Below are 8,355 nucleotides of genomic sequence, written 5' to 3' on the forward strand. Positions count from 1 at the left end.
ATATTTATTGCTTATTTAATAATTTTTACAGTAAATATTTATTTAACTGTATTCTAAATTTATTTTAAACTTATAAGTCTGCTAGAATTACATTTTCCTCCAACTGTTAATAGTGCATTATGTAAGAATGACATGGTTAAAATGGGTACTGCAGTCCAAATTCAAAATATCGGAGATCATTGTTTCCCCCGCCGCCTCCTCCTTAGACGCGACGTGTGGGTTGCCAGTTTGAGGACACGCAACAGGATTGAGCGCAATTGACAAAAATTGTCATATTATTAAAGACTACTTTGCAACATTTTTTTTTATGTTTTTGAAACTTCTGACTCAACTAACTTGTCTTCAACGGATCCTTAGATCTCACTGTGTGAGTTAATGAAAGAGAGAGAGAAAAATAAATTCATAAAACGTACTCGGTTACTAATGTAACCTCGGTTCTCTCTAGAAGAGGGAACGAGTATTGCGTAAGGTTAGCATACGCATCGGGAATGTCTTCTTTCTTCGAGATCTGAAGCGGCAACCAATGAGGGCGCTTCGCGCCCTCCACACCCTTCTAACCGTCAGAATGGGTGTGGCCAGCGTGTATATATTCAGCGCTCACAGGCTAAAATTCTGGTTTTCGCAGTCTGAAGCGCAAAAGCTCGTGGAGCGACACGGCAGGTTACGCAATACTCATTCCCTCTTCTAGAGAGAACCGAGGTTACATTAGTAACCGAGTACGTTCTCTTACGAGAGGTCTCTCGTATTGCGTAAGGTTAGCTTACGCATCGGGAACCCTTTGTCAACGCCGTGTGCGCCGAGCATCCAGCCCATGAATCCCAGGGAAACCGGGGAAAACACTCTGCTGGGAAATGTGGCCGGTCGGAGAGACGGGCCAGCGCAGTACAGGCACTTCATGCAGCATATGAAATAGAGCGGCGCGGCCGGTCTATAAACATATAACAGTACAAACAGTAGGGCCGGCAGAGCGAGCCCATACAGTACATAAGCACTCATAAGGGTAGGAGAAAAACGACATAGTCGGTCTCACATGAAGAGAAAAATTTCTGCGCGACAGAGAATAATACGGCCGGCCAGCAGCGCGGGCCAGCACCGACAACAGCGCGTAACAGGAAATAGGAAACAGAGCGGATCGGCCGGTCTGAGTCAAACACTTCACCCTGAGTATAGTACCAGAATAGCGCCAGCATATGAACGTAGTCTGCACACGAGAAATGGGCAGAGCATACACGTCACTTATACTGACAGTATTTTTGCCTGTAGGGCAGGAACTTCCAGGTTATAAAACCTCACGAATGTTGACGGGGAGGCCCAGCCCGCCGCCATACAAATATCGTGAATAGAAATTCCGCTGGACCAGGCCCACGACGAGGCCATGCCTCTAGTGGAGTGGGCTCTGATGCCCAGAGGGCACTGCAGGTGTCTGGAGGCATAAGCTGCTGCTATCGCGTCCACTATCCACCTGGACAAGCTCTGCTTCGAGGCGGCGAGACCCTTGGTGCGTCCGCCGAAGGAAACAAAGAGCTGCTCTGAACGCCTGAAAGCGGCGGAGCGCGTGATGTAAACTCTCAGCGCCCGGACAGGGCATAGGAGGTTATCACTGTCCCCACTATCGGATGCTGGCAGAGCCGAGAGGGAAATAACTTGTGCCCTAAACGGGGTTCCAATCGCTTTGGGGATGTAACCGTGTCTCGGTCTGAGAATGACTTTCGAGTCATTCGGCCCGAACTCAAGACATGCAGGGCTAACAGATAGCGCGTGCAAATCACCCACTCGTTTGACTGAAGACAGAGCTATCAGAAAAATGGTTTTAAGCGACAGATATTTTAGATCCGCGGATTCAAGCGGTTCAAAGGGAAAAGCCTTTAGGGCCACTAGGACCAAGGACAGATCCCACGAGGGAACCGAGGGGGGCCGCGGGGGGTTCATCCGTCTAGCTCCTCTGAGGAAGCGGATAATGAGCTCATTCCTTCCCATTGCCCGGCCGCGCGTCGTCTCAGCGAACGCTGCAATAGCGGCCACATATACTTTGAGCGTGGAAGGGGATCTGCCCTTTTCCAACAGCTCTTGCAAGAAGGAGAGCACCCGCGGGACCCCGCATGCGCGCGGATCCAAGCTTTTAGTAGCGCACCATTTAGAAAACACCGACCATTCAGACGCGTAGAGCCGTCTCGTGGAGGGGGCTCTCGACTGTGTGATCGTGTTCACGACCCCATCTGACAGGTCAACGGGTATCCGTTGATCACCCATGCATGCAGCAACCAGCGCTCTGGATGGGGATGCCAGATCGACCCACCGGCTTGGGAGAGGAGATCCTTTCTCACCGGGATCGGCCATGGGGGTGAGTGCGACAGCCTCACTAGCTCTGGGTACCAAGTTTGGTTTTCCCATCGCGGGGCTATAAGCAGCACTGAGTGGTGCGTTTCTCTGATCCTCGAAATGACCTGTGGCAACAGGGAGATCGGAGGAAAAGCGTACAGCGGGAGGCTGGGCCATGTCTGGGACAGCGCGTCCTCGCTCTTCGAATAAAACTTTGGGCATTGAGCATTGTCTTTCGACGCAAAGAGGTCGATTTCCGCTCTGCCGAATAGGCGCCAGAGAAACTGGACTGTCTGGGGGTGCAGAGACCATTCTCCCGGGGGAATGTTGTCCCTGGACAGTCTGTCTGGACCGACATTCAGGTGGCCCGGCACGTGCGCGGCTCTCAGCGAGCGCAGCGAGCGGTAAGCCCACACGAGAAGGCGTTCTGTCAGCCTGCACAGATTCCTGGATCTGACACCGCCCTGTCGGTTCACATAGGATACCACGGCCGTGTTGTCCGAGCGGACTAGCACATGGTGATCCCGTATGAATGGGAGGAAGCGCCTGAGCGCGTTCTCGACCGCCATCATCTCCAAACAGTTTATGTGGAGGCATTTTTCCCGGTCTGACCATAGGCCAAAAGCCGGTTTGCCCTCGAACAGAGCGCCCCAGCCTGAGGTGGAAGCGTCCGTCGAGATAACTTTGCGGTGTGAGATAGCTCCCATTGTCACTCCCCGCTGGTACCAGTCGGCCGCTAACCAGGGCTTCAGAGCTGAAACGCAGCTCTGAGTCACTCTGATGCGAATACCGCCGGAAGCCCATGCTCTGTGAGGCACTCGGGCATTCAGCCAGCGTTGTAGCGGGCGCATTCGTAAAAGACCCAGCCGAAGCGCTGCTGCGGCTGAGGCCATACAACCCAGTAACCTCTGAAATGTTTTGAGAGGTACGGTGCTGCCCGGCCGGAGGGACGCGGCCAGGCGTCGAATGCAGCGCGCGCTGTGTCGACAGGCGGGCCGTCATCGCTACAGTGTCCAGATCCAAACCCAGAAAAGAGGTTGATTGACTGGGCACGAGCGAGCTCTTGGTCCAGTTGACCGTAAGCCCCAGGCTGTCCAAATGGCTTAAAAGCACTGTTCTGTGGGCGATGAGTTCGGCCTCTGACTGTGCTAGGATCAGCCAATCGTCCAAGTAGTTCAAAATTCGCATTCCCCGACCCCTCAGGGGAGCGAGAGCCGTGTCCATGCACTTCGTGAATGTGCGGGGTGCCAAAGACAGGCCGAACGGCAGGACGGTGTACTGATATACCTGACCGTCGAAGGCGAATCTCTAGAATGGCCTGTGACGGGGTATTATCTGGATCTGAAAGTACGCGTCTTTTAGATCGAGAGATATAAACCAGTCCCTCGGGCGAATTTGCGCGAGGATTTGTCTGGTTGTGAGCATTTTGAACGGTCTTTTCATAAGAGCCTTGTTCAAACGTCTCAGATCCAGAATCGGTCTGAGAGCTCCGTCCTTCTTGGGAACGAGGAAATAACGGCTGTAAAAGCCCGACTCGCTCATGGAAGGGGAAACCGGTTCTATTGCCCTTTTGCACAGCAGTGTGGCTATTTCTGCTGGAAGTAGATGTGCTACTTCCCCATTCACTCTGGTCTCGATACGCGCTTGAAAGCGCGGAGGGCGGCGAGCGAACTGCAGAGTATAGCCTCGTTTTACTGTGCTCAGCACCCATTCTGACGCGCCTGGAATAGCTTCCCACGCTCTCGAGTGTGCAGTCAGGGGCAGAATAGCCTCCGGGCTCTGATCGCGGGCTCGAGAGCTCGAGACGGAGGGGCGGGCGTGACGCGCGCGCTCTTGGTGCTTAGATACGGCGGGTCGCACACAGCGGTGACTGGCCGTTTTACACACAGCGTCCCGGTGGCTTTTGACGGGGAACATACAGTGTGAAGCACGACGCTCGAAGGCGGCGTCGGGGGCGAAGTAAGAGAGCGGATGTGTGAGCGCGTGGAAGCGGGCACAGCATTCGTGTTTATAACTTGACCGGTTGTGAGGGGTTGTGTAACAGAGCGGGTAGTGAGTAGGTGTGGGCACAGCGGGGTGGACACGTGACCTACTTTTATCACTCGAGCGGCTTGTGCCAGCTTTATGCGAGTGGGCTCTGTGAGAGACACGGGGTTTACAGTGCTTGAGTGCAGAGGTGAACACAGATAAGTGGGCACATTTTCTGCATTTGAAACACTTACAGCGCGAGGCGCGCGACCAGGCATAATACTCTCTTTGAGATTTCTCTGAGTCGCCGTGAAAACGGCGGTTGTGTGCAGGCGAGAGGGTGAGTTCACCGGCTCGTTGGCTGCGAAATGAGTGTCTGCAGTAACCGTAGCAACGGGGCCTGACAGAACGTGAAGCTTTGACGACGGTCCGGCCGCGGCGGGACCCAGTCGTCGCTTTTCTCCTCGGGCTAGGAGGATTTTGGAGGCTCAGGCTTCACCGCGATCCTCTGCCGGGGTCCCCGGGGAGGCGGCGGTCTGACGCGGCTGGTCGAGCGAGAGCGAGGGCGGCCGCCCTGTCGTCGCTGCGAGGACGGAGGTCGAGCTGGGCGCTGGGCAGAGCTATGTGCAGGCTGGTCCGAAGGACGGCGTGCAGCAGGTCTGGAGCGTCGAGGCAGAAACAAATTCATTGCCTGTGTAGTTTTTTGAACCTCCGAAAAGCGGTCGACGATCCCGCTAACCGCTGGGCCGAACAGGCCGGTGGGGGAGAGGGGGGCGTTGAGAAACACCGCGCGCTCAGACTCCCTCATGTCCGCGAGCGTGAGCCAGAGATGCCTCTCTGTAACTGACAGAGAGGCCATGCATCTTCCAATGGCCTGGGCAGCGGATTTCGTGGCGCGAAGGGAAAGGTCCGTCGCGCTCCTCAAATCCGTGATGGAAGCAGGCTCCGAGCGCTTCTCGTCCAGATCACGGAGGAGGTTAGCCTGGAGAATCTGCAGTACTGCCATAGAGTGGAGTGCCGATGCGGCCTGCCCCGCGGCGGCGAAAGCGCGGCCGACGAGGGCTGAAGTGGTCCTGCATGCTTTGGACGGGAGGGCAGCCTTTGAGCGCCAACGAGAGGGCGGGCAAAGGTGCGCTGCGTCCGCCTCCTCCACAGGGGGGATGGAATTATACCCCTTCTCAGCGGCGCTGTCAACCTGTGAGAGCGTCGATGAGGCGTGTGATGAAGACACTCTCGCGGAGAATGGAGCATTCCACGATTTAGAGAGCTCGCTGTGAAGCTCAGGCAGGAAGGGTGCTTTTCTGGACGCCGGCTGTCGGCGGCGTTGGTGAAGGAAGCAGCCGTCGAGTCTGTTCGGGGCTGGCTCTTCCGGGGAAGACCAGTCAAGGCCCAGCTGTTCGACAGCACGCGTGAGGAGGCGTAAAAGTTCCGCGTCCTCGCCCGCTCGAGATCGGCCTGAATCCTGGACTGAAGAGGAGGCGGTAGACCATTCCTCGCTGTCAGAGGCCAGGAGAGAACAGCTATCCGCGGCGCGTTCACCAAGCTCATCCGCCTCATCCCCTGAAGCGGCGGCGGCTGCACGGCCGTGAGGGGGGGCGGGGAAGGCGAAGGAGAAGCTCGAGGGAAAGGCTCCGGCGAGCTTCTGTACGCCTGGTTGGTCTCCGGTGGTCGCTGTGAGCGGCGCTTTTTCTTGCGCGGCCCAGCAGGGACGGGCGGGGAGACATGTTGGTCGAAAACTCCAAGCCGAGCCCGCAGGGTCGACATTGGAAGTTCCTCGCACTCGGGGCAGCCGCCCGTGGAGAGTGCGGTGGCGGCGTGATCGCGGCCCAGGCAGAGAGCGCAGATGAGATGGCGGTCTCCGTCGCTGAGCGGGGCGTGGCACGAGCCGCATGGAAAACGGGGCATTTTTAGAAAAACGCCCCGCGCTCTTTTAGAAGGAGAGGGTGTGTTGCAGTAGGCAAACACACAGCAGTGAAAAAGGATATGACGCCGGATAGCGTAGCAGGCACGGAAGGCTGAAGGCGGCGAAGGCGGCCGGCTTCTTCAGGCGCTGTCCTAGGCTTGCTGGTCGCTGGTTTCAACGGCGGCGGCTTCTCCAGATCCAGCGATGCGAAGTGCTTCGCTGAAGACAAGAAAATCAGAATTTTAGCCTGTGAGCGCTGAATATATACACGCTGGCCACACCCATTCTGACGGTTAGAAGGGTGTGGAGGGCGCGAAGCGCCCTCATTGGTTGCCGCGTTCAGAGCGCTCACCGATAGGCTTAAGCAGTTGCCGCCGAGCAGCCAATGAGCACGCTTATACAGCCTGCCTAGGTCTGTCGGCTGCTGCACTGCGTTGACAATGTATACAAAATTAAGGATAATTTTTTGGCTTCAGATCTCGAAGAAAGAAGACTTTCACGATGCGTAAGCTAACCTTACGCAATACGAGAGACCTCTCGTAAGAGAACCAGTTGATTTTTTTTGTGCATACAAAATGGTATTATATAATTGTTAATAAATTAGGTAAATAAAAATATATTAATGAAGCCACTTACAAAATTGTGCTGCAATTTATAACTTCACACTCACTTGATATTGACCTATGACATCCTAAAACTTTATCTTTTTTTTCTGTATGTAAATTTCTTTCCAGTTAGATTTTTCATGCACTATACAGGACTTTTATTTTGGTCTGGTGGTGTGATGTCATAAGGCTGCGCCACACTCCAGTGTCTGTGATTTGGCTGAAGAAAGGTTTGTTTTAAGCATTTAAAGGGTTTAAATCAAAACAAAGCATTCAGTCTATTTTACAGTTTTACAAGGGATGTAAAATAAAGTAAATATGGTAAGAGTTCATACGTTTACATTAGTTAACAAGAACTAAGAATGAACAATACTTCTACAACATTTATTAATCTTAGTTACTGTTAGTTTCAACATTTACTAATACATTATTAAAATAATTTATTTGTTAACATTAGTTAATGCATTGTGAACTAACATGACCAAACAATGAACAACTGTATTTTTACAAACATTAACAAAGATTAATAAATACAGTAGTAAATGTATTGCTCATTGTTAGTTCATGATAGTTAATACATTAACTAATGTTAACAAATGAGACCTTATTGTAAAGTGTTACCAATATTATTGAATGTAACATTGTAATGCATTAATCAAACATAAGTAAGCACATGAGTAACAGAAAAGGTGTGTGTCATTTCTCTCCCTGTATCATGAATCAGTTTATCGTAAAAACACGAATTCGGTCAATGGAAAGTGGTGATGGAGAAAAAGAACTTTTCATAACTCAAAGAGTTAACTGAACCAATTGTTTCCCACCGCTTGCTAACGACACACGCTGGTCAAAACAAATGACAACTTTTACAAAACAAATGTTTTCATAAATGGCTAATCGATTAAACATGATCCACAAATCATTAAATACCATATATGTGACCCTGGATCACAAAACCAGTCACATGGGTCAATTTTCTGAAATTGAGATATTTATTCAGCTTTCAGGTAATGTATATAAGCTTTCCATTGATGCATGGTTTGTTAGGATAGGACAATATTTGGCCGAGATACAACTATTTGAACATCTGGAATCTGAGGGTGCAAAAAATATTATGTTTTATATATTTACGGTAGGAAATGTACTAAATATCTTCATGGAACATGATCTTTACTTAATATGCTACTGATTTTTGGCATAAAATAAAAATCTATAATTTTGACCCATACGATGTATTGTTGGCTATTGCCACAACTATACCCTGTGCGACTTGTGACTGCTTTTGTGGTCCAGAGTCACATATAAGTCATGAGTACCTAAAAAGGAACTTTCAAAATAAATGCTGTTCTTTTATTAATTTGTAATGCTAGGTTTGTGTGTGTGTGTGTGTGTGTGTGTGTGTGTGTGTGTGTGTGTGTGTGTGTGTGTGTTTTTTGGATAATTAGGCCATTTAAATGGATAGTCCACCCAAAAATGAAAATTCTGTCATTTACTCGCCCTCATGTCGTACCAAACCTGTAAACCCTTTGTTCATCTTCGGAACACAAATGAAGACATTTTTGA

General features: G+C 51.2%; 1 long non-coding RNA gene across 1 annotated transcript in view; it reads left to right on the forward strand.

The window, feature by feature from the left end:
• The first annotated feature begins 6,965 nt into the window (after positions 1-6,965).
• Positions 6,966-8,355, forward strand: part of LOC307157841 — an 11,560-nt gene continuing 10,170 nt past the window's right edge. Inside the window, exon 1 of the long non-coding RNA XR_013821098.1 lies at positions 6,966-7,025. This is a non-coding gene — a long non-coding RNA (uncharacterized lncRNA). The remainder of the gene's footprint in view (positions 7,026-8,355) is intronic.

Source organism: Squalius cephalus (assembly GCF_949319135.1).
Source record: "Squalius cephalus genome assembly, chromosome: 4".
NCBI classification, from domain to species: domain Eukaryota; kingdom Metazoa; phylum Chordata; class Actinopteri; order Cypriniformes; family Leuciscidae; genus Squalius; species Squalius cephalus.